This window comes from Anastrepha ludens, chromosome 4, assembly GCF_028408465.1.
Source record: "Anastrepha ludens isolate Willacy chromosome 4, idAnaLude1.1, whole genome shotgun sequence".
Lineage (NCBI taxonomy): Eukaryota > Metazoa > Arthropoda > Insecta > Diptera > Tephritidae > Anastrepha > Anastrepha ludens.
The window spans coordinates 87,401,436-87,429,324 of NC_071500.1; the positions used below are offsets into that span (position 1 = coordinate 87,401,436).

The 27,889-nt window shown below is 38.5% G+C and overlaps 1 protein-coding gene across 1 annotated transcript in view; it reads left to right on the forward strand.

The window, feature by feature from the left end:
* Positions 1 to 603: 603 nt before the first annotated feature.
* LOC128860086 (uncharacterized) overlaps positions 604 to 27,889 on the forward strand; it is a 205,421-nt gene continuing 178,135 nt past the window's right edge. The window contains exon 1 of the mRNA XM_054097338.1: positions 604 to 2,003. The gene's annotated coding sequence lies outside the window, so the exon portion shown is untranslated. The remainder of the gene's footprint in view (positions 2,004 to 27,889) is intronic.

A 27,889-nucleotide genomic window follows, 5' to 3' on the forward strand; every position in this document is an offset into this window, starting at 1 on the left:
CGCCATAGCAAAGTGTGCGTGTGCCTCTGTTATATATCGACAGAGTTGCAGGCGGAAAAGGATACTACATAAATAAGTGCGCATGTGTATGTAGTAGTAGAGCGAGCCATAGTCATCTGTATAGCATTGAAAGTTCCGTTATTGCTAACAGTACACGGAGAGAGTGCAACATGCACACTCAGAGGGGTAGTTGATTGAATGGTTGAGTTGGCGCTGGCGAGTGGTAAAAAGCAAAATTGAGGGAACATTTTACAGAAAGAGGAAGCGCTGCCCCATAACGGCTGGTTGTTGTTGGTAATGGTGGTTGTTGGTTAGTGAATAAAATGAAAAGAAAGCAGAAAAATGCGTGCAGGGCAAAAGTTGAATTGTGAAAAAGTTTAGAAGATGTGTGGGAAAGCGAGAAATAAAAATAATTTTGGAAAAAAATATTTTGAAAGAATTGAAATAAAACAAGTGTAAAATAGAATAAATACTGAAAATCGTCCAAAATCCCACTACCAATATTAAGAGTAAAAAAAACACACCAGCACAAGTGCGGGTGTGCCACACAGCCAGGATGTACAACGCAGCGAGCCGCCAAAGTGGCGCTGCTGACTAAATGAAATAAGCGCGGAATGCTGAAAAATTATGTGAATTGTATAAATTGAAAGTAGCATTGAACAAAATGTTATGCGAAATATAATACAAATAAGTTGGAACTAACATTTTTCAGAAAAAAACTCACTCTTTTTTACATTTTCAGTAAGCTGTCAAACATGCAGCGAGTGACATTTTGTTTGTGTATACGCTAATGTGCTCGTTCTCGCTTAACGGGTTTTGGTTGACAAACTTGCTTGCGCGCAATTGTAGTCATGCTATTCTAACCAGCTAAGGTAAGGGCCTTACCACGTACCATAAGCTGAAGAAGCGCTAAAAAATTGGCAACTCTGCTCGAACGAGTAACGAGTAATTGAAGTGAAAAAATCTAATCAATAAGGAGATTAAAAAAATTGGCGACTTCTGAGACTTACTACGAATTGTTGGAGTAGCGAGTGCAGTCATAGTAACTAGCAGGCGCTGTCTTTCTTGCTCGCTTTGTCTCTCTCTCCCTCTCCGAGTGTGTGTTTCACAGTGATAGCGCATACCGTTATAACTTCAGCCAAGTAACGGTTGAGTTTAATTTAGATGTGCGCTCTCGTTCTTGCTCTCTCAACGTAAGCATTGCCTAGTAAAACTTTAACGGTATTTTGCCAGACTCGACACGGCACAGTGACTCGCATTCGTATTCGTTGCTGGGACGCTGCGGTGTGCTGTACTCAACGACGGGCGTTGAAAAACGGTCTTTTGTTAAAAAAAAGGCGGCGTGTATATAAGTTGAATTTATATGTGAGAAATTGCAATTAAATAAATGTTTTCAAAATGGCACAGAAAGTGAAGTGGAAGCAAAAATGTGTTTAAAAATATTTGCGAAAAAAATTATTGAATTAGTAGGTGCTACGAAATGGTAGAAGAGGCTGTAACTTCGGAAGCCTAACCCGTGTTTTTAAATTTAAAAGTGAAGTATCCAAATGTAGGAAATATAGGAAATACAATACTTTAAATGCTAAAATAACAGTTAACTGAATTATTGAAACGGCAAAAAGTGGCAGCATTTTCGCATAAGCCCGAAAAGTGTGCAATATTTTTGGAAGTGGGCAAAAATGGAGAAATATTTAATTTTCAAATATGTTTAAGCAAAAGTTGCTGAATTATGGAGCAAAAAATTGTGAAAAAGATATAACTTTCAAATATATTCAAGTGCTGTAAATGGAAAATACGGAAACACTACAAACAGTGCTAGTCTCTAGTAAATGTTTTGTGTGAACAAAATTTAATGAAAATATACCATTTTTCGGCCGAAGTAGAAAAGAACTGCATAAAATCCCTTCCGTTTCCGACAAATGCGGTCTAGCGCCTAAAAGACTGCTATACACAGCGCGCTCAAAGCAACGAACTTCCGATGCAAGATACAGCAATTACAAAAGGTATAACAGTAAATATAATAAAATCATTAATCAAAAGCAAAATTGGGTTTAAGCATGAGTAAAGTTAAAGGCAAGGAAATGGTTAACTGTAAAATACATACAAACATGTTTACAGATTAAAAAGACAGAGAAATAGACGGAGACGCAGACAGTTTGTTAAAAACACAAAGAAAACCAGTTGGTAAAAGAGCAAAGCAAACTTCTCAAAAGCATTTTGCCACTTTTCAATTTTCCTTCAACAGTACACGCACATACACACGCGCACAGGCAGACGTACGTAACAGCGACCAAATACGTTTACAAACGTCTGTATGTATGTATGTATGCTAGTATGCATGTATGTGTGCAGGCATGTGTAGACAAAATTCATATGCAATTTTGTTAGTATGTTTACAGCTACAACAACAACTAAAGGCATATCCTGTCAGTGAACGTAGAAAACATACAAATAAAGCGTATAAATGCATGTAACAACAATAAAGTTGCGAGGACATACAATACCTATTACACAATACTACAACACTAAAAGACTATATACTGCACACATACATACATACATTCAATTGTAAATGTGTGCATAGTATCGTTTGTATGTACATATGTAAGCCTTGTGGCGCCTACACCAAGCCATCGTATAACGAAAATTGCCGTCCAACCAACCAACCACCCATGCGCTCACCTACCCACTGAACTAAAAGGCGCAAAAACAAATATCTTAGCAAACGACGACCACGACGACGACGACGACGACAAGGACAATAAGAAAAATTGGAACGGTAAATCTCATTCATCATTACCGTGAGTAAGTTTGCAACGTGTCGTTTCGGTTGTCGGCATGTGTGCATGTGCGTATGTGTGTGAGTAAGTAGTGAGTGTGTGAGTAAGTAGCGAGTAAGCGAGTGAGTGAGTTTGGGAGTAAGCCGCAAGTGGATACACAAACACACAGCTATACAGAACGAGTTAGTGAGCACACCATCCCTCTCAGCCCCCAATTTGAAAAGCCTTCACATTAAATGTTAACTAACGTTCGCGGCCGTCCGTTGATGCGACAACAAAGTATGCCTACTCATACTTGTACCTACATATGAAACATTTCGGTATACGAGTACACGACTTGCTCGCTGCTGCAAAATAGTGTGAGAAGTGAGAGGGCAAGGCATTAACGGCAATAGTAGAAATGCAGAAAATACCGTCTACTGTAAAGTTATGCGTCCGCTCTCATGTAACATTATTTGGTAATTGCACTCTAGTATTTGTTTTTTAGCGAGTGCGTTTTGTCTCTACCATTTCATAAGTTCTCAAATTCACATTCTCTACGCTCAGCTACGTTCCGACTTCCTTTGTAACCAGCGCTCATGCCATACTCGGCTTGCTCTCTCCGCATATGGTTTATGTCTTGGATATGCACTTTAAAAACATTGTCTCATGACACTCACATCATGCCATCTCCCTTGCAGTCATGCAACCATGCATATTGTAGAAATACGAGTGCGCACTTGTAGCTTGCGTTGTCCTTGTCATAAATTTCCAGCTAACTACTGTTTTTTTGTGTTAATTTCCTCGGTTAGCGGTTTTGCTGCGTTTAGTCGTTTATTTTAATGAACAGTTCGTGCGTAGCGAGTAAGTAAATTTTTTTACTATCAAATATTGTACGTGCGTATCATAGGCATCTCAGTCCCCAATCCGCTCAAAACGCATAAATGGTCAGTACGCGCATATTCCCACACCCACCCATGCACACACACATACGATATCCTGCAATGCTCACATTCGCACTTTTGCCTATTTTATACGCTTTAGATTACACGACGCTTGTGCCATTTGTAATAGTGTATATTTACGCACTCAAAGAGTGCGACGAGTTTTAAAGTAATCATTACAAACCCATCAAACTAGCGACAATGACTACCATTCAATGCCATTTTGTGACCCTCTATGCTCTTTTCCTTGATTCTCATGGCAAATGCGCCAATTAAACATTCAGTTATTGGCCTTCACATGTATTTAGGCCGAGTTTCTTCTTCCAATTTTTGGTGTGTGTCTCTATATTTTCATATAAATGCAGATTCCTATGTCCGTTACACTGTCTCAGAAAGACATAGTTTTTTGTAAGTTGCTCACTCGTGAATGAAATGTGCACTGGTACTGATTTATAAATGAGGGGTATACTATTGGACGTACAAAGTTGCTTTATTCTAGAAAACGAGCTTTGCATTTAATATTTAAAATATAGCCCTTCGCTATACAAAATTTCTATCTACCTTTTTGTTAGCCTATCGATTTTTTTTAGTTTTTCCCCACGTACACCCCTTTGAGTGTTTGGCCGACCCCCTCCTTCTGTTTGTGGCGTGCGTCTTGATGTTGTTCCACAAATGGAAGGACTTACAGTTTCAAGCCGACTCCAAACGGCAGATATTTTTTATGAGGAGGTTGTTGACCGAGCTCCTGCTCTTACTCTCTACGTCTTGATGTTGTTCCTTAAATGGAGGGACCTTCAGTTTCAATCCGACTCCGAACGGCAGATCTTTTTTTATGAGGAGCTTGCAAAAATACACTCGGAGGTTTACCAGGGCCTGACGGGGAGCCGCCGCTACTATATTTTTCTTCATTTTTGGGTTTTCACCGAGGTCCGAACCTACGTTCGCTCTGAATTCCGAATGGTAGTCACGCACCAACTCATTAGGTTACGGCGACCACCGACAAATTAGCCTATTTAAAAAATCAGTTGCTTGGTTTCATAAAAACAAGAAAACAATAATGGTTTCATAAAAAAAAGAAAACATAAATTTAAGAATCGAAAAAAAAATATTCTCTCAGAAATATCTCGAGTGAAATTTACCCTAAAAATGGAATTTTCGCTTTTTTGTTTCTGATGATTCTGTTTCGAATTATGACGCACTTTTTTCGAGACGCCCCCGGAGATTTATTACCACTCGCTGAATCTTCAATAAATTGCAATGAAAGTTGGAAAAATATTGTTTAAATATTCAAATTAATTGTATCCACAAAAAAATCCTTAAATATATGCCTTTTCCCATCAAAACAATCGTAAGTTGTTTGTTTCACAATTTGTGGTCAACGAACCTAATAAGCAGACATTTATTGTTTAAATATTCATTTGTTTTAAATTTTATTCGTCGAAAAACTTCCAGCGCAAGTATTAGGTAGTTTTGTCTTGGCTCTGCTACCCACACAAATTTTATTGCTAAACTCTCGTAGCCACCTTCACCCAACTCCTTGTGTTTGTATTTCTTGCTCGTCTCTTATGACTCAGTTATGCTTCTTGATTATTGTTTGCCTTACTTCTTTGCCAACCATGTCTTCACCTCCTTATTGACCGCTCGTTCTAATTCAATTGCTTCAATTGCTACGCTCCAGACACACATGTCTGCTGCGTCATGGCGCGTGACCTCATGTCCAAGTATCACATCTTTGACTACCTTCTGCGGCTGTCTCCATCGCTTGACTTTATTTCTTTCCAGTTGTCTCGTCCAGTTGTCTTTGGCCTCAATTTCCATTGCTACGCTTATGATATTAATTCTGTTTGCACACATTATCGCATCGGCGGGCAAATATGCGACCGCCCACCCTTGGCTGCTCCTGTTGTCATGCTCATCAACGACGACTATTTGTTCATTGTTGGCCGTCAACGCTTGTGGTACGTGTGTGTATGTCTACCGTTACGTTTTTTCTTCAGGCGTCGTTGCTTTCATACAATATTAGTTTTCTTGTTTTTTTTTCTTTTCATTACTGAAATTTTTTCACGAAAATGAAATCATCTCATTTGGTAGTTCAAACAGAATTTTCGTCTATTTTCGCTTAATATTTTTCTTTGCTTAGTATCATCGTTTTTTTTTGTGTTCTCTGCAGTATATGCCGCCGCATTGCTGTCAGTTTTTTTTTGTTTGGCTAACTTCTCCTCCGCGCTGTCGTTTGTTGTCTTTAGTTTAGTTTACTTAATCTTCTGGTTGTTTAGGGAAGTTGCTCGTGTGTCGCTTAAAAGTTGTGCCACTTACACCCACTGCCCCGACGTTGTTGCCCCTCTTACAGCGCAAACACTGCTAGTTGAATATATCTTTTACTGTTCTTTCCAACTCAGCTGACCCCCACTTTTGTTGCCCTCAGTTCTTGCGCTGCTCCTTTTCGAGCGACCTTATGTTGCTGCAGTAATTCGGCCTCTGCCTTTGAATCTTTCTCGTCAGCCGTTTTGTATGTCTGTTTTGTGTATGTAATTTTGCTTGTATTTCCGTCTGTCACCGCGTCTATCTGATTTCGCTCTTTTGCAGTCTCGCCTGACATGTCTCTGCTATGCGCCTCTGTGCCCCGGGTACGGCAGTATTATAGTTGGTGCAGCGTTGTGGAATGATTTGATAGGTTCTTAGGCTCTTAGTAGTCATTGGTGTAGAAGTCTACTCGTGTCGCATAGTTAATGTTTTCTGCTGATGCTGCTCGCACCGCTGCTGCATAGGATGTTGACAGCGGGCATGAATTGGCGTCTTTATCAACGTTGCTAAAATGTAAGTTTAATTTTCTTTATGCCCCCCACATTACGACATTCTCGTATAGTCGGCATGTTTCTTTATCCTCTCATTGGCTGTTTTTTATTGTTTTTTGCTTCTTTTCACTGAGTTTTGCTTACAGTTTGGTGCGCAGTTGTTGCTTTTTTTCATTGCTTAGTTGGTAGATCGTTTGTGCCCGTAAGGCTTCAGGTCTGTTGGTCGACGTGCTTTGGCAAGTTTACTGATTGAAACAGCCCATACTTGCTGAACAGTCTATAGTGCTTGCGCAGCCCATACTTACTGCCACCTAGAAAATTAAGAAAAATTTAAGTGGAAGTGACATGCAATGAGCGGCGGTACTTTACTGTGGGCGCGGTGATAGTCCAAGTAACCAAGTGAGTACGAGAGTTGAAGTTTACTTTGCGCTGGAGAACCCAACATTTTGAGTGGCAGGTTGTACAAAAAAAAAACGAAAACAAAAAAAAAATAGTAGGAATCATCAGTAATTTATTTGCATTGGCCGTGTTGGTGGACCTTAATGATGCTCTCGGTTAAGGAAGCAATAATTAAAGTTCGAGAGACAAGAAGATGATGAATTATGGCAAGTGACTGTTTACTTTTTTTACAAGAGTTTTCTTCGCCCAAGTAAAGTATTTTATTAGAAGATGAGTATAGCTTCGCAGTGTCACCTTATACCAACAAGTAAAAAATTGAATTGATTTCGATTACTAAATATAAGGTCCGGCTCTCCAAGTGTAATCAATTAAAAAACATAAATTTAGTTTGCAAAATTACTTTTAATCAATTCAAAGTAAAAAATGTGTGAAAATAATACAAAATTAAGAATCAATTTACTTTTGCTCGATATGACATCCTTTTGCTTTAACTATGGCCTTGAGATGGTCCAGAAACAAGTCGCAAGCTGCCCGAATGTGACTTGCAGGTATTTTGGCCCATTCGCGGACAATGGTTTTTTCAGCGCTTCGAGACTGGTGAATCTTTTAGTTCGGACCTTGCTCTCTAAAATGGTTCAAAGAGTATAATCCATTGGATTCGCGTCTGGTGAATTTTAGAGCCATTGCGAGAACGTTATGAAGTTCAGAACGTAGTGTTTTAGCCATTCTTGGTTTACTCGAGTTTTGTGAGACGGTGCCGAGTACTGTTGAAACGTCTCTGGAGTGCCACCGAAATGTTTGTCTGCTCACGGCTTCAAAGCAACCTCCAGAATACTTTCCCCATAATATTTCGGATTTACCTTGACGCCAGGCTTGGTGAAAACGACCATTACCTGTGGCGGGTGCTGCCTCCTGGTGGCCAATCGATGGCTCAAATTCTTGGTGAAATAAACCTTATCATTTTGGGAGTTTACGTATGGCTCAGTTTGAAAAATGTTCTAGTCAGAAAACACAATGTTCGGAAATTGACCATTTTCGGCCAAGCGAAGGAACTCCTTTGCTCTCTCAAGTCGGACTTGTTGCTGCTTTGGTGTGAGATCATGCGCCTTTTGGATCTCATAAGGGTTGACTTTGACTATTTTCAGTTCTTTCGCCAATTGATTGGCACTTCGTCGGGGATTTCGCTCAAGTCGCTTCTTCACTTTTCGAACCATTTCACGTGACTTTGCAGTTTTTTGATGACCACCTCCATGACTTTTCGCGATGCTAACGGTATCATTTCAACGATCAATGGTGCGAAAAACAAAAACTTTCTTTACCTTAAGATGCCCGTGCATCAGCTGAGCGAGCGGTCTGAAGTTGGCTACACTTTTATTATGATATCCTTACTTTTGTTAACTTAAAGTTTTAATTTTTTCATTTATTCTTTTAATGCATCCGCGCGTTACAATACCAGTTGTATGCAACAGAGTATCATCATCAAACTGGCAGATCTTTACTCCACGTAATCCTTTTTCTATGTCATTGATGTATATGAGGAATAGAAGTGTTCCCAGTATCGCTCCCTGAGCTACTCTCACCGCCATGAATTTCCTTTTGTTAAGGAGATAAGGGTAGTCAGAATTAAAAAAAAATTGTATTTTTTTTTATTTTCTTAAAGAATAATATTTTAAAAATATTGTGTGAAAATTTGAAGTGAATCCGATAAATACTTTTCGAGTTTTTCAACAAAAGGCGCTCGGGCGCACCGGAGCGTTCGCAAAACTTTAAGTGCGTTTTTCTCAAAGCTATGAATTTTTGAACTGGTGATCACTGCAACTTAAAAACAGCTTGGTAGATTTCAACGAAATTTATACTGCTTTGAAAAACCTAAAAATCTCGTGCCTGATCGAAGGAATTTTTTTTCCAAAAACTTCGATTTTTTTTAAACAATTAATTGTCGGTTTTTTTTCGAAAATCTGAAAAATATTTCCTAAGGCCGCCATATTATTAATTTAAAAAAAAATCTTGTCCGATTGATTTTAGATGAATCTCCAAGGACTTGTGATGATCACCGCAAGGGACTTCTGGAGAAACGGGCTCCACACAAACAGCGATAACTTTTACACTTATTAATTTATTTTTTTTAAATTGTGCTCAAGTCAAGTCGAAACATGACGAATTAATGCTATGTTTTTATTTTTGTAAAATAAAGCAATTGACTAGCAAAAAAAATTATTGTAAATGACAACCGTTAACCCCTTAAGCAATAACTTCCGCACCGTTTTCGTTCAACTCTCTGCATTCCATATTTCCATGCTTCTGTCGACTGTTTCGAATGCTCTGATTTCCACCTCGTGATCACTAAAATAAGCGCCGACTCACAGCTATGGCGTTGTCTAAATCCAAATTGATTTGCGGCTGATGTGTTTAGAAGAGACCACCAAGGTCCTTAGCACCACAAAATCTACTCAGATTTCTTCGAAGATCGGGTAGATTTAAAGAAAATTAAAAGGGAATCCAAGTGTAGTACAATGGACTTAATTAATGTCTGAGTGCTGCACTTGCTAGTTGTCCCCACGAAAAAAAAATAAAAGGATTTTCGGCTAGCAATCGGTTATTCGTTTCGTGCTACGAAAGTTGGGACTCTAAACATGGGACTTTAGTAAACATTTTTTTCAAAGTTTTCGAAGTAGACAACTAACTAAAATTGTTTTTAACTATGATTTATTTGAGAATCTTTATAAATTGCCGATTGAATTATTTGAGTTGTATGCTTCGACGAAATATATATGTATGTATGTACAATATATGAAAGTTATTTTTGCTTTCCTAAAAACACAAAAAACAAAAATATATGTAGGTATAGCTCTATTATGGAGATTTTTCTTACTTCTTAAGAAATTGTGAACATTTTGTAACCACCCAATTTATGTATTGTAGCAACAGACAAAAACACTGAAGCCCTTAGGCTACTCTTTATTTGAATATCATCGTTCAATATTCACTTTGTCTCAAGTCTTGTTCTGTTGTTTCTATACAAAACTTTGAAACAAACAGCAAATGCACACATCTACTATATATTTGCATATGTGCGTATGTATGTATGTACCAAAACACTGCTCATGCACTCCTATTTTCCACATACAAGTGTATGTATGTATGCATGTGGTCACACTCCATTGCGAACAAACACAACTGTATTCTATTGCACGAGGAAACAAAGCGACAACAAGATGACAAAGTCTGCTGCCAATGCCAGCGCCAGTGCCAGCGTCATCGCATTGTTGGCAGAGAGGTGAGTGAGGAAGGAAATGTAGCCAAAACTAAGTGGCGTAAAGTGTTTTATTGTAATGTTTCCATACACAAATACATACATGCATGCAAACACACAAATATACAATACACAATACAGTTAGCTGCCAATACGATGCCAATATACAAGTGCATACACATGTATAAGTATGTATGTATGTACATTTATGGCGCGTCAAAATTGCTTGGCATGTCGAAGCTACTTTTTATTGGTGAGGGTGTTTTTGTTTTATGCTCACTTTTTTCTTTCGTTTTCTTCGCAAGTTACTAAGTAAAAATTTGCTACCAACAAATGCAGATACACACTATGCTACATGCTATGCTATGCACATTCATATGTCAGTTGCTTGTGACGTGGGGGTACACGTGATTATACATAGGTGTGGATGCTCTTGTCAGCATGTATATGCATGTAAAGAATTGTTAGTTTGTATGTGTGTGTGCCCAAGTGCAAACGAATGAGTAATTTCGCAGGCGAGTCAAAAAGTCATCGACGCCGGTGGTAGCGGCTACAGTGTTGGCGCATGGCTGCTTGTTTTTGTCGCTCGCACAAATTTTTTTTAAAGCAATATAAGATTTCTGTTTTTAGTTTATAATTTAAAATAAAATAGTTCAGAGCTCTGGCGGCACAGTCTTTTAAATGGCCGGCAACTCTGTTCTAAACTATGAGAATAGTGACTAGGCTATCGAGCATCGAAATATGTTGACTTCCAGCACCAAAAGTTGCTTATACTAATTTACTGATTTTATTCATTTTCTAATAAAAAATTTTCTAATGTCATTAAAAGTTTTGTATGTAAACAATAAATGTATTGGGATTGGGAATAAGTTCGTAGCGTTTTTACCAAAAACTTTTATTTACACAAAAAACAATAATTTTAAAAATAAGTTAATCAATTATATAGTCTCCGTGGTTGTTTATATCCACTTCCCACCTTTCGATCAATTTGGTTTGCCTGGTCTGGTGTCAAAGAAGGTGCTGAGCCAGTTTTTAAGGATCTCTTTATTATCGAAGGCAACACCCTTCATATGGTTTAACAGGGAGCGGAAAAGTGGCAATCGATCGGTGCAAGGTCCGGAGAATACGGCGAATGCTGAAGAACCTCCCAATCGAGATCTTCGAGTGCGGCTTTGACGACTTGTGCAACATGGGCATGGCGTTGTCAAGAAGGAATATGGCATTCATGCGGTGTAGCTGGGCAATGTAGAGCTCCTTGTTGACCGTGGCATTCTTCTCGAACATTACCCATTACCCATCATGCCCTCCCAGTCCTGCCAAACACATATCATGATCTTCCTTCGATGAGGATCCGGCTGCACTCTCGGCTTTGGCGTATCTCCTGAATCCAGCCACTACTTTCCGTGACGATTCGGTACAAAAGGCGTTGTTTATGACTGCGTGTTGCTCGAAGGTGGGTGAGATGCTGAGAAAAAATTTGAAGGCAACTTTCTTTGTTTGTGTCGTTGAGCTTGTAGGGCACCCAGCATCCCAAATTTTCGGTAAGTCCCATTAAATGAAGGTGATTGAGAAACGTTTTATGATCGCAGTTCATTTTCTCCTTCAAAAGTGATTTGAGAAGTTCTTCATCGAATTCAGAAGACCTTCCGCTGCGGAACGTGCATCGACGTCAAAGTCGTCATTTTTGGACTTTTCAAACCATTTTCGTGCTGTAGACTCGCTAATGACTCCTTTTCCATACACGTTGCAAATGTTGCGTGCTGCAGCTTTTTAAACTCGATGAAAAGCAAAGAGGGCAGATGTCGAAAATATTGATTTTTGCCTCCTGGGTGTTCCATTTCTAAGGCTCAAAACTAATAAAAAATTAATTAACTAAAAAAATGCAATACATATTTTTATAGAGCAGAAAGAGCTCTATCGAATGAATACTTAGGCTTTGCCAAACTGCAAACAAATCGTTGTAAAATAAAAGAAAATATAAAAACGCTATGAACTTATTCTTCAACCCAATACTTTACATTAGAATTGCCTAAAAAAATTGGTTGATGCTATGCTTGAATTTGTTCTACCACTAAAACAGAGAGGCAACTATTTTAAAGTAAAAAAAAGGAATGAAGTGACGCCAACGCTTTGAAAATTACTGTTAAACTTCCATAGAAAAATACACTTTGCCCTAAAAATTATTACAGATGATATTATTTAATCTCCTCTTATAACTTATCTGCACAAATGTCCAAAAAATGGTACCCTATGCTTATAATCTGAGTTTTCGCGCTTCGTGGATGTTCTCACAGGGCACTACCCGCGAGGTATGCGTGCTGGGAGACTTGGAATAACTTCGAGTCCTTTTTACCTCAACTGTATGGAAGATGAAGTGGAATCATCTCAGCACCTTATCCTTAGCTGTCCTGACCTCGCGGGGCTAAGATTTACCCATCTCGACATCTTTGTTACTGAAATAGCAGGCCTTGATATTAAAAATCGGATAAATTTCATCAGCAACATAAAGCAATTAACACAACCGCAACACAGTCATCGCTCATAATCCACAAATACTAAACCCAACCCAAAATTTTGTGAAAGGAATCAAAATAACGTTGAAGTGTGATACACCCTAATGCACATATGTCATATTTGTAAGAATAGTTCGTTTAAAGTAAGAAAGTGAACTTTAATTTAATTATTTTGTATTTATCGTATTTTAATTGTCTAGTGCTAAAATCAAAGTGCGATCCGGTTAAAATAAAAGCTTCAATATTGAATCAAGGAGACCTCCCTCTTCCTCCGCTACCATCAGCTGGTGCTGCATCGAATACTTTCATAGCCGGAGCGTTTGTATCCATTCGGACGACATAGACCCGACGGTTTTGCTGGCTCACATAGCTCATTGTTCCATCGCCTACGATACGATACAAGGTCAAAAATCTTCCGCAGAGTATTTCTCTCAAACACTCCAAGCGACGCTTCATCGGATATTGTCATAGTCCATGGTTCTGCGTATAATAAGAGCCTTGTAGAGCTGTTAGTTTTGTTCGTCGTCAATTGCCTACTTAGTTCTCCGTTGGATTTCATGGCTGACATTGTTATCGGTGTTAATTATTATTATTTGCTTAAGCGCCGATTATGTGGCGCATAGTGACAAAGTTAATGATTTCCACATATTTCTATCTCTTGCATTTTGCCTCAATTGAGTCCAGGTTAGATCGGTGCGAGTTATTTCGTCATGCAGACAGCGTCGCCAGGATCCTCTTGGTCTTCCCCTACGTCTATGCCCTTGTGGATTCCATTCTAGGTCCATCTTTGATATTTCTTTTTTCTGAGGATGTGTCCATTCCATGCTCACTTCCTATTGCGGGTTTCGACGCCGATTGTAACTTGATTGTATCTTCTGCTCACTTCAGCGCTCGCTATCCAATTTTCTGGCATCAAGTGCGTATTATTGCGCGGAGGAAACGATTTACAAATGCTTGCAATCGGTGTTAAAGATGGTTCCTAAATAAACGAAGTATCTTTCAAAATCGAAATCATAACCATCAACAGTGACGTGAGTGGCGATAAGCGAGTGCGCCGACAGTTTGTTTGATGACAGGAGGTACTTCGTTTTGTTCTGGTTCACCACCAGACCCTTTCGCTTTGCCTCTTTATGCAGTTTGGAGAAGGCAGAACTAACAGCACGGTTATTAAGACTCTGATAAAAAGTTATGCCTGAGCGATTAAGTGCTGCGACTAGCACGATTTTGTCCAACATCAGGTTAAAGAAGTAACATGACAGCGAGTCACCTTGTATGAAACCTCGTTTAGTATCAAGCGGCTCGGAGGGGTCCTTCTAAATTCTGGTGGCGCTGCTGGTATTAGGCAGCGTTATTTCTCATAGTCGCATTAGTTTTGCGGTGATACCAAATACAGAAATCGCGACATATAGGCCAATCCTTTTCGTGCTGTCGAATGCCGCTTTTAAATCGACAAAAAGATGGTGTGTGGCGATTATCTTTTTACGAGTCTTTTGCAAAACTTGGCGTATAGTGATTATCTGATTGATTGTAGAGATCAATGTTAATCAGGCAAGTTAGTTTAACCTAATCTGAAATATGAAGAAAAAATTGCAAGAATTAAGAATTCACGTTGAAATAAAATGCTTCAAAATATAATACAAACGATTTCACCTGCATCAAACGTGAAATGCTACCAACCTAGTTTAGAGTTTTTCTTTTTCATATGTCTTCTAATTTAATAGTCTCTACTAGCAAATAAAAGTGGAGCTAAATTTTTGAATAGAGTAAAAAAAAATGTATCTGATTTTTCCACACAGCTACTCTTAAATTTTGAACTGTTTTTCTGTTCGTAAGCGTTCTTTAAAAAGGAAAAAAAGCAGCCATCAGCACTGAATGTACGAAAAGGCGCTAAGAAGTGTCGTAAAGTCAAGGAAACCTTAAAAAAGTGAACGAGCGAAAATAATCACACTTCTACAGAGTATGAGGCTTAGGCGAGTGCAAAGGCAAACACCATAAAATGAAATAAAAAAGAAAAAAATAACTAAAAACAGAAGCAAACAAAAACAAAAAAACGATAATACAGTCTGGCACCATAACACAAAGGGCTATAAAACAGAATATCGAACGTTACAGAGGCAACCGAAAAAAGTGAAAACACAAGAAAAAAAGTACAAAAGTAAATAAAATCTACTATGAAAAAATATGAGAATTGGTTCTAAAAAGTGTAGTAATACAAAGCAAAAATATAGGGTACAACATTAAGACCGCATATTTTTATCTGAGAATTTACTTATTTTAAATGAAATATGGAAATCCCTTACTTAGTTCAATTAATAATTTAATCAATACATTTCGTTGAGCATATTTATTTCAAGCAGTCTTGGGGCGAGGTAGAAGATGTTGCTCTGAGATTAGTTTGACATATTCTGAAAATATTTCAAGATCTTCTATATAATTTGGCGACCCACCTTTTCCTTGAGAACGCTTGAACGCTTGAATCCACTCAGCATTGAATTGCACACAGCTTGGCAGGCATATTTTTATTTAAGCTCGCGGATTTGGCTTTCCTTTCCGTCAAGCTTTTTTGTTATTGGCTTTAGCCTATATGGCACAAGAGAAAAATTAGGAACAAACTGTTAAAATCTTAGCTCCGCAAGAGCAGCGCTATTGGGGAGATGTTACTGAGGTGAATGTAATTCATCTTTCAGACAGGTGCCGCGAAAGGGACACCAAGTATTAAAAAGTCTCACTGCCTGTACGTTTAATGGTAATACACCGAAAGGACACCCACAAAATTCGAAGGCAGTGGCTTTGTTAGCCTTCAAAACTCTCACGAGAGATTCAGATTTACGCCTCGCAGAAGGATCTCGTCACATTGCAAGTTAGTGGGCTTTCTCACAGCTGAGTTCACGTAAATCATATCTTTCTAGAGGTGGACAGGCAATCAAGGCTACCCCAGTACTCTCAGTTTCCTGCGCTTATGAAAAGTAATTCGGACTTTAAGTAAAATTTGTGCAGATTTATAACTTTGCAACAGAGTAAATTAGGTGCAAATATGCCCACTATCAATTACAGCCAATTGAAGGCTTACTGAATTAAATAAGTATAGAAATGCATTCGTCAGTAAGCCTAATAGAGTACACACGAACTAAACTAATACTTTATAAGGCCTATCATATGGAGCAGAAGCTTAGACGATGGCAACATCCGATGAGTCGTCCCTTGATGTATTTGGGAGAAAGATTCTGCGAAAGGTTTTTGGACCTTTGCACGTTGGTGACGGCGAGTATCGTAGGCGGTGGAACAATGAGCTGTACGCCGACATAGACATAGCGCAGCGAATAAATATCCCGCGGCTTTGTTGGGTCATGTCGTCCGAATGGCTCTGAAAGTATTCGATGCGGTACCAACTGGTGGTAGCAGAAGAAGAGGAAGGCCTTCAAGGCCAATCAAGATGAGGAAGAATAGAGTACTTCGCTCTTTTAATCCATTTCATGTTGAAGTTTTCAGATCTAATTACCTTAATTGCGCCCCTCTTACAAGGGGACTTGAAGAGCTTAATCGTCTTTCTAGAAGTCTTAATCTTGATTTTGCGATGCTAAGGCCTCTGTTTAAGTCACTTATTGAGCCTTATTATTATTTGTCAAATAAACTATCTAATTAATTTTAGTTCTTAAGTGTTTGTTATGTAGCCCTGTAAATCTAGTCAGTAACGACGCTCTTCTTTTACTATATTCGTACAGCACCATTTGTCTTCGGCTTACTTCTCCGTCTCTCAGTCTCGTATGCTGCTCCCCATCCCCCTTCCCCCTTATTATTTAACTTATTTTTATCAGGTACGCTCTTGCATCCTTTAACTTCATTAAAGCAGCTGGCAACACCATACAATTGGTAAATTTGCGCTTACAAAAGCAACAAACTAAATTAAGGCAACCTACATACAATTGCGCAACGGTACAAAAACCCTGTAGGGCGATCTACTAGTATCGAACTGGTTTGCGTTTATGGAACTCAGCACCACACTTAGTTCGTGCACGTCTTCTCTTTTCCATGTGAGGCACTAGTCAGTTTTACACGGCGACTCTCTTGGAAGTTCCAATTGTCCACGCTGTTCACTATTTCGGAACTGGTATGAGTATAATACTGAATTGTACAGTTGGGATGTAGTTCACTCTACATCTCTTTTTCGATAGTTTGAGGCAGGACTACGAATCATATCCATGAGAAATAAATCTGTGTTCTAACTTACGTTGCTGTTGGTGCCACATTAGCCAATTGGGTAGAGTATTGGCGCTCAGGAAAAACAATCGCGTGTGCGGACCATATCCCCATAGTGGCAAGGTTATCTATTTGAAACCTTTTGCAACATTGAAAGTCGTGCAAAAGCAGTAGGCCTTAGAATATAAATAGAATGAAGGTAAAACTACATTTATATCCGAAGATCACACGCAGTGCAGAGAGACGAATTCCTCACATCGAAATCGGTACATTTACCTTTGAGGGAGTTCAACATTTTAAGTATTTGGGAGTGTGAAAGGACAATAGTACTCGCGACGCAATACAGGACAGAACATTGGCAGGAAACAAAGCATAGTACACCCACACATAATAGCTGAAGTGTAAACTGCGAACACGTGAATGTAAACTCCAGCTCTTCTACTTCTTTTTGATTGGCGCGATAACCGCTTACGCAATTTTGGCTGAATTTAACAAAGCACGCCAATCGTTTCTTTTCCATGCACACCAAGTCCTTCTCCACCTGATTTTTCCAACGCAGAGAAGGCCTTCATTTACTATCACCAACTGATGCGGCATTGAATACCTTCAGAGCCGGATCGTTTGTATCCATTCGGACGACATGAATCAGCCAACGAAGCCGAATACACTACAACAAGGAATTGCTGAACTAATGCCGGAGAGAAGATAAATGTTGTTAAATACAATAAATCCCAAAGGCTTCGATGGTTAGGACACACTGTGCGCATGGAGGACAGCCGCCCTCAAAAATCCTTTTCAACAACAAACTCTCCAACGACTCGGACCTGAGGACGTTCAAGGTTAACCTGACTTGACCAAAAAAGCTACGAGTTAGGAACTGGAAGTTTATTGCTATGAAACGTGGATATTGGAAGCAGATTGTGGACGAAGCTAAGGTTAACCCTGAGCTACTTGATGATGATGGTTGGCGTACCATTCAAGAAGTTCTGGGCCCGCTACTCACAAAATTAGTTGCGAAATAGTTCACAATTGGCCTAAACGCATCAGATCTGGTCTAAAAACTTCTTTCACTAGTTCACACTTTTCCTGCAAGGAATTGATGTGGGCGTGCATTTATGTATGCAGGTATGAGTATGTATAAGTTTAAGCCTTCATAAGTCCAACTCGCCACAATCTATTCCATTAGCTGGCATTTTAACTTTTCCAGCCAAATAAACCTACAACTACAAAATACATACATATATACACAAATTTATGTATTCTATATATATGTGAATGTGTATGGATTTATTTTTGAAGTGCCAATGTTTGTGTACTTGTGTGCGTATGCGTGTATGTGCGTTTGTATGCGCACAGGTGTTTGCCAGCGTGCAGTCGTTGTAATGCGATTAAGTGTGGATTGTGCGCCCAACAACAATAAACAAGTGGTACACTCATGTAATAAAAATAAAAACAAAAATTAAAACGGCTGATGAACAGCAAGCAATAAAACAAATGCACAAATTGCGCGCGAAAAACAAAAAGGACGCTGAAAAAAAATAAAGAAACAAAAAAAAAAAAAAATAAAACAAACAAGAGGAAAATTAAAGAAAAGGCACAAACAGTCGGCATTCTATATATGTATATATACAAACGAAAAAAATACGATGAAAAAAAGGGGGAAAATTGTAGCCAGTAGCAAAACTCAAAATGACTTTTCTTTGCCGCCAACAATAACGACTCAACCAGCCAGGTACTTGGCCATTAAGCGAAAGTGGCAAAGCGTGGCAATACTCGCGGGAGTGCTCTGTCGGACCAGTTACCGATACTTGTATACCCGTAAATGCAAACATACAACTATACTACTCTATGTCTGGTCAGCTTTATGAATGTAAATATATGTAAGTGTGTGAATGTAGCAAAAGGCGAAACGTGCGAAATTACAATTTCAACAGTTTTAAATATTTAATATAAATTGATCGTGAAAGGTAATAATTTTGCGCCTTTGCTTACTTCTTTATTGTTTCTTTACACTTTTCATATACAGTGTGATTGAAAAATCTACCTTTTATTATTGATTTATGTATTTATATAACTTCACCTGCAACTTTTTGACCTTATTTTGCCATGACTTTTGACTGCTGACTGCTTTGGTAGAAGTTGATATAAATAATTTTTATATTCGCCATAATTGGTTAATTCGGTGGTTAAAGCTTAGGTGGTACTATATCTGAAAAAAAACTTAAATACGTAAAGTTTGCTGAGGTATTTCTTTACCTAGGAATCTTTGACTCGCACATAGTTGCTTGGTAAAAATATCGATAAAAAGTTGAAGTGTTGCAACGGCCGGTCCTTTGCAGAAACATGATTGGGTATGCCAATACTCTCAAGACATGAGCGACAATTCCTTTCAGTAGACAGTATGTGCTGCTCAAAGTACAATCAGGTTAAAGGAGGCTGACCTCTGAAGGCAATCTCCCAAGCGATTTGGTGGCATTTTAGGGCAGTTAACACTGTATTTTTCTGAACTTCGGACAGATCCTCTATCCGCAAACTGAAGTTTAAGGGTCGTACTAGGGTAACCTTTCCAAGTGTATTTGTAGTGTATTTCAGGCAGAAGTCTTTGCTTAGTGAACGTGGACGAAGGAGATATTAACATTTTCTCCGATTGTCAAGCAGCGATCAAGGGTCTGACGACGCCATGGTGTAGATCCAAACTAGTAGACTTCTATAACCAGAAGGTCAAATCTCTTGGGTGTGCAGGGTGTGCATTTCTCTGATCTGGTTTCCAGGACATAGGATATGTTCCTATGAAATGAAATTGTTGATGAGCTTGCAAGGAAGGGAACTCAGTTGGTCTTAGAGACCTCCTACGTGGTCATCGGCATCCCCCTGACTATTGTTAAAGGAGATCTGCAGAACGTATTTCTCAGGAAAGCGCAGAAAAGATGGAGCTCCAATTCTTCATGCGCTATTTGGAAAACCCTTTGGCCCTAGTACAATAGAAGGAGGACACAGAAAGTCCTGGGGACTCGACGCCATTCAATTTCCAAACTAGTAGCTATGTTTAGAGGTAATTGGACGATTGGCACACACGTGGAAAAGCTAGGTTTACCATTCAACCCCCATTGCAGAAGCTGTGGGCATCTTTCAGAGAAGGATACGGTTGAGCGCTTTCTCTGTAAATGTCCGGGTTTGGTAGCTAGACGATTAAGGTTACTGAGTGCTCCTTTCTTCGACACTCTGGGGCAGTGGGCAAACCTAAATCCCTCATGGCATTCCATTACTACAAAAGCTCTTGCGGGCTGTAAATACTAGACCTGCCTGTTGGAGGTCTCAAAATGGCGCTTAGTGCTACTTGGGAATGCCAAAGTGGTACTTACTTACAAATATTAGATTTGTTTGGAAGCACTTAATGAGTATTTATAAGACGGGACAGCTTTTATTGCTTCAATTCGTTACTTGTGGTGCTCGTGCTTTGTCAACACCCTTTGTGTTCTCGTTCTTCAAAACTAATAATTGTAAGGTGTGTGAAAACCACCGGTACATCAAAAGAGAATTCGCAAAGTTAAACCAACGAAAGCTTTTTATTATGAAAGCGGTCTAGTGAAACTTGCCTATTAGCAGCAAAGAGAGTTTGAGCACTGAAAACCCGAAACCATTCTGAAAATAGTGAGTTACATTAGTATTAGGACCATTTTCGCTAACGGGGAATCTGGCTCGATAACTTTGTTATTGCTCTTACATAAGAATTTTACAAGCGAGCGAAGCCTAAACATAGCGAGCAGAGAAGTGGTGAAACGAAGACGTCTTGTAATCAGTTAGTTAACTAGTGAGCAACATAATGGCAATTCTAATTCATGAATTACATATTTACAGTTTTCCTACTTTGGTTTAGATTTTTCTTTAATTTGATCAATGACAATTTTAATCAATATTTCAAATTTTTTTTGTATTCCCATTATTCTCTATCTCCTATACAAAGTGCATCCATATCTTGCACAGCAGTTATTCTATTGCTATACAGTACCGTTTGCCTTAAGCTTACTTCTTTTTCTCTCAGTCTCTCACGCTTGTATTGTAGTTACCTCATTGTTATTGTTATTGTATTTATAGATAATATCTTTTTGTTTGTCAGATACTTAAGAATTACGTTCAATTTGACTAGTTTTGACTTTTTCGCTTTTGCTTTTCAATGCTAATAATTTTTTTTATAAAAGTATAGCTCATCATCAAAAAAGAACAATCATATAAACTCAATTTTAAAAGTTTATATAACCATTGGAAAAATGGGAAAAATTCCTCAAATTCCATTTTCCATTTCAATTTAACGATTTTAGTAAGAATTTTTAGAAAGATTTCTGGTATGCACTTCCAGAGTTTATTATATTTTAGTACAATAAAATGCAAATCTGAAGATAAAAAAAATCCAGCTGATTTTTAATATTTTTTCCCCTTGACGGTGTTGCGCATTTTCTCCATATAAAAAAATGTCGGGCATTCGCCGATAATGATAAAGGAAACGAATAGAAGCCATAAATGAAAATGGTTTATTTAATATAAAAAATCTCAGAATTTTCATTTTTTCTTGTAGCACTCGTGGATAGAAAATAGAAACGAGAAAGCACCTATCTCTTGTTTTATAAATTTTTATCTTATAAAATATTGGAAAGGAAAACCAAACTTGTAGCCGAAGACTGTCACTTCAGCAGCATTCTCAAAAATAATTTTTGGGAAAATTTGCTAACAACAAAAAACAGTCAAATTTCGGATTTCTGTTTGTAAAAGTGCCAAGAAGAGAAAAAAGCAAAAATTGCATGTATTCCATACAAATATACCTGCGGTTAGCCAGACAAAATAAGTGAAGCTGACTTACGAAAATTCTACCAAACGTAGAGTAAATATGGTTTCCCACACACTTATTATTTTTCATTTTTTTTACGACTTTTACAATATCCCAAAAGCAGTTGCTCTGTTATATCACTAAATTTTCTTTACTTGGCACATTCCATTGACCCGATTTAGTTCGATATCTCAATGCCGATGCATTATCACCCAAAGACAACCAACAAAACCATTCAAAATTAAAACTTTTCAAAAAGCAAAAATAAAATTTCTTTTATAGTAGCGGCAGAAAACCGCCGACAAGCAGTAAGAACCAACAACAAAAAAAAAATAAATAAATAACAATAAGCATGAAAAATTCGAAAGACCTACAATGAAAATCCATTAAGCATTAAGAATTATGAGTTATTGGTGAACAAAACGCAAAGCCCCATGGAGTGGCGTAGGGGATGAGAAAGAATGGGATCAGAGGGAGAAAAGATGGTTGATAGAGCAAAGAAGTAAAGTAAGCAAGTGTGCACTCACTTTAAGTCGAGCAGTGACCAAAGATTGAGAAATTAGTGTACGAAGCCTGGTGTTCGAGGGAGGTGCGTGTACGCCACAGATTGTGGGTAATACTTAAAAGTATATATACTTACACTTATATATACAAGTGTATACTTATGTATGCTTTTTCTAGATGTTTGTCTGAGCTTTTCCTCTAATTTGTGGTGTACGTCCTGCTGTTGTTTTGAAAATTTAGGTACCTATAGCTTTTTGTCGCCTTTACGCGGCAGATGGTGGAAAATGATTTGTGTTGAATTATATGAAATTATCTGACAATGCCGTACACACGATTTTCCAATAAGGGTGGATCGAAATGGAATGAAACAAGGTGCTTGTGAAGAACAAAGTGGTGCAAAATTAATCGTCCCATTTTTGTTTTTGAATAACTTCTTTACTAAATATAAGAAAAAAAATATTTTGAGTGATGGACATCTTTACTTTGGGAGTGAGACACGCAGCTTGTCTCTTTTTATGCTGCAGCTGTCTAGTTCTCAAGTGTCAATTATGATTGATGCGCGCCGCCATTTGCACAAAGTATGGAAGATTTATAGATAGGGTCATTAATTTTGTGCCACCTTATATTAGCGAAATTGTTTTTTCTTACAGGGTCCGGCACTCGAAGTGTAACCAATAAAAAGGACATAAATTAAGTTAGGAAAATTACTTTTATTCAATTCAAAGTAAAAAATTTGTGAAAATAATACAAAATTAGGAATCAATTTGCTTTTGCTCGATATGACCACCTTTTTTTGCCTTGACTATGGCCTTGGGACGGTCCAGAAACGAACTGCAAGCTGCTGTATTTTGGCCCACTCGCGGACAATGGCTTTTTTCAGCGCCTCGAGACTTGTGAATCTTTTAGTTCGGAACTTGCTCTCCAAAATGGCCCAAAGAGAATAATCCTTCGGATTCGCGTCTGGTGAATTTAAAAGCCATTGTCGGTGTGCCACCGAAATGTTTGTCTGCCCACGGCTTCAAAGCAACCTCCAGAATACTTTCCCGATAATATTTCTCATTTAACGTGACACTAGGCTCGATGAAAACAATTAGAGAACGCCCATCTGTGTTTACAGCGGCCCAAACCATTACCTGGGGCGGGTGCTGTCTCCGGGTGGCCAATCGATGACTCAAATTCTCGTATGAACGATCGGTCAAATAAAGCCTATCGTTTTGGGAGTTTACGAAATGCTCAAAACACACAATGTTCGGAAATTGACCGCTTTCGGCCAAGCGAAGCAACTCCTTCGCTCCCTCAAGTCTGACTTGTTGCTGCTTTGGTGCGAGATCATGCGCCTTTCGGATCTTGTAAGGCTTGACTTCGAGATCATTTTTCAGTGTGCGACATATGCTACGGTCAGATATTTTCAGTTCTTTTGCCATTTGATTGGCACTTGGTCGGGGATTTCGCTCAAGTCGACTTTTCACTTTTTGAACCATTTCACGTGACGTTACAGTCTTTTGATGACCAGCTTTATGACTAGTTTCGATGACATGTGCAGGCCACCCAGGTCGCCGATCTTACTTCTATGGACTTCAAAAGTAGAGGATATGAATCAGACCCAACGCTCATTTCAACACTAAGAGAAAATATCGTTCGCGAGGTTAATGGCATCCCGACATCGCTTCTTCAGCGAGTGGTACTCCGTGCCACCCCGGAGGCCGGTTTCAAATAGTATATCCGACGTATTGGTAAATTTTTATCATTAGTAATTCTTTTTTAATTTCGCTTTTAAGTAATAATTCTGCCACCGGACACCCTGTAGTAGAATTGATTTCGCTGATGCCAACTGCTTCCTCTCTCAGAAACTCACTGACATGCAAGCCAAGTCGGACAGGCAAGTTACGCAGGCACGCACTGTCGGGCTGGAGGTCAACATCGCCTAGACAAAGGCTATTAAAGTCAGCCACAATAAATCAAGACCTGGTTGACGGGTGTCCAGTGGAATTCGTCAAAAGCTTCTGCTACCTCGGCTGCAATATCACGACGGACGGTGGTGCAGATGAAGATGTCAACTGCAGGCCAAACGAAGCAAGAGCGATGTTCGGGACCATACATACTTTAGGGGTGAGTTTGCAAATCTTCAAAAGCTCTTAACTGCGAATATTCCGCTCATGAGTCAATTGATATACGGAAATAAAACATGGCTGGTCTCCAACATCAATACACAGAGGCTACAATCCATCTCAACAAATGCCTCCGCATAATCTTCAGAATATTCTGACCCAACACCACCAAAAACAACGCGCTTTGAAAATTAACGAATAAGGGACCCATCCTATGATAAATGAAACGCAGAAAGTGCCGATAGATAGGTCACACACCTCTCGAGAAATGGCAGTGGACTGGAAGCCTCAAGGGAACAAAAGTCGCGGTCGGCCAAAAATCAGTTGGAGAATGTCGATGTTACGCGAGCTAACATCACATGAGACGACCCAGAAATAACAGTCTAGAACTGTGTACGATGGAAGAGCCTTGTCGAGGCCCTATGCTTCCGAGCGGAGTGAACAAGCATATAAGGAAAACAAAAGAGCGTACTTTATCTCGTAAATTCAAGCTGATTTGAGACGCTGTAATAAAAATTGGACTCATTCTGGTTCAAAAACATTTTGCTCCAAAATGTTTCAAAACATTTTGTAAAGTTAGAAGAAGCATTACAACAGAACTTTCATCACCGTCAGTGTTCAAAAGTCAGAAGATTTTTCCACTCACGTGGACCTATGCTTGCTTTTTGAACTACTGCTGATTTTTAAACTAACTTCTTTTTTTATTTTATTCTATTCGTCGACCTGCCGGCGCCTTGACCTGCCCCTGATGACCATACATACATGCATCCCTACATATATACACATGCATTCCATTATATGTATGTGCTAAAAATTTTTGGATTTAATAATGGGCAGCTAGTACTTAGCTGGTGACTTTGGGGGCGCTTACAAAATACTAGAAAGTGCCAAGAACGTCCATACATACCTTCATACATTTACGAGTATTTTACTTACCACTTGCTCCTTTGTATCCTTTGTACTTATATCCTTATTCGCGATCAACTTTCCACTTACATTGTTCGCCTACGACATTGTTGACACTATAACTTTTTTCGTTTGGCTTTTCTCTTATTTTTCTTTTATTTTTCTTCAAGTCTTCTTTATTTATTTCGATTAATTTTCCGTGTCGCTGATTTTAGTTGGCCGATAAAACCAAAACCACAGCAAGTATTACAATACTCTTTTCATATTTTCGCCATAAATACATGCACATACACATGCACATATGTATGTGTGGAATGTACAGCTAGCAAATGCACACATACGATACATCTATAAACCTTGGATTTATTTGTGTGTAAGTTTGTACGATGACTCGTTGTGTGTGCAGTTCTTCTTACACCACAAACTGTGCTGGTATTGGTTAAAAGGAGAGTGAGAGAAGGGCGGCATATGAATTTTATTGTATTTTTCGATTACGATTTCACACCTCGTTTTATGGGTTTAATTTTTTTCTTTGAACTTTTATTGCTTTTTATACTTTCTTGCATTAACACATACATACATATGTGTACTTATATAAGTATAATATGTGTACATGTACTTGTATGGCTGCCTTAAGTCGATACACTCCTATGGACTTACTTATTTCCGTTATTCTCATTAATTTTTTTCATTTTTATTTTCCCGCCAATTTCTCCCATTAAGCAACTGTATAACTGTTTATATGTGTGTATGTATAATTGTTTGCATGACCCATACATATGTGTGTGTGTGCGTATATATGTATGTATGTGGCACGTACTATTGCCATTTGCAATTTATTTATTTACCAGCCAACAAGAATACGTATAAAAGGAACAAATAAAATATTTTAAGTGGTGTTGTGGCCTGGAATGCAATTACAATAAAAGCAACAACTTCCTGTTTCACTTGTTTTGTATATTTTATTTTAACAACCTAGAACTAGAATAAGTTGAATTTCTACTTGAATCAGTAGAGTTTTGGGTGAAAGGACCTTCGAAGCCCAATGCATAAGCAAAAGTAGGTAGAGAAGATCTTAGAGATAAGAGTAAAAATTTAGTTTTCAAAAAATGTCAATTATTATTATTATTTTTTCCTTTAACTCCGATTGGAGCACAGGAATTCAAAATAAAATAAAATCTAAAAATATTAATGTACTTACGCTAGGATGGTTAGGTTTGGCAGCCGCATCGTACATAGAGACAGCGATGCCACTTAGACTACTAAATATGTCCGTTGTGAGCCGCAGGGGTTACATTTCCCTTTCCATAGTGAACCATCCTGAGCTTTTGACAAGTCATAAAAGGTTGTTAACATCTAAAGTGTATATGTATTATAGAATATCTATATTCATTAAGAAGTACGCTCTTAAATATCGGTTTCTGCTTCTGGCTAGAGCCGGACATGTACAAAAAAGGTGTTCAATTGTTTCCAACTCCTCCGCATTCCTGCAGCTACGACAGAAATCATGCATGTAAACGCTTAATCTCCTTGCATGATTTCCTATGAGACAATATCCTGCGAGGGTTCCTACTAAGGTCCTAATTTGAAATCTACTCAATTTTATAATACTCTTGGACAGACGTAGATTTAGCCTTGGCCATATTTGCCTGGCAATTTCACAGGTATTGACACAAATCCTTCTTTGATTTGCAGAACTGATTAGTGCGTCCTTAATAAGAAGCTTACAAATTGCGAGAGATACCTCCATAAAATTACTTATGTTTGGCATACAGATACCTTCTCTTGTAAGTTGGTCAGCCTTACAACTCCCACAGAGATATGTGGCCTGGAACCCAGCATAAGATAATACGTCTGGCTATCTCATTAAGAGATTGGCGATAATGTAAGACACTCCTTGATGTTATTTGGAATGCATCCGGCGCCCATAAGGCAGTTTGGCTGTCTGATAGAATGCAGATATCTTTTGATGATATTCTGTTTAGCTATTGAGATGTCATCTAGCCTTTCAAGTGAAGTGTGTTTTTGACAGAGTAAGATACGAGATGATCCCACATTTCTCTAGCTCCTGCGCATGTCATGACTGATGATTCCCATCCTACACACATGCACGGCTAGCGACAGCTACTGTGAAAATAGACAACGAACATCTAAATTTCGTATACGATTTTTACTATGAGCTAAAAACAAATTTGACGAAGTCAAAGCAGAGAAATATCTATTTCTAGGCAAAAGTGTGTAAAATCCTCATATTGTATTCTTCACTTCCGCGTTAGGCAAATATAAAAACAACATATATCCGAATAACACAATTTGCATAAAAAAATATTACCGCATAGTTATTGAAAAGCATTCAACCGGCGAATGGCTTGATCCGTCTATTTCGTCAATTTGCCCAAAAAAGTGTTTGTGTTGTCTCTTTTCATTCACAATCGGAAATAATAACTGAATAGTTAAGCGCCTAAAAGCATGCCGGATTTGCTTTGACTTTTATGTCACACATTTAATCACTTTTGCAGGATTAAAGAAGAAAATATGTGCGGTGACATACACACACACACACACATACTCGTATATGCAGATATTTATATATATAAACAATACGTACATAAGCAAATTTGTTCTACGAGCATAAACAAAGGCTTAAGTAATGGTTACAAGGTCTACATATTGCTGCAAATGGAATTGT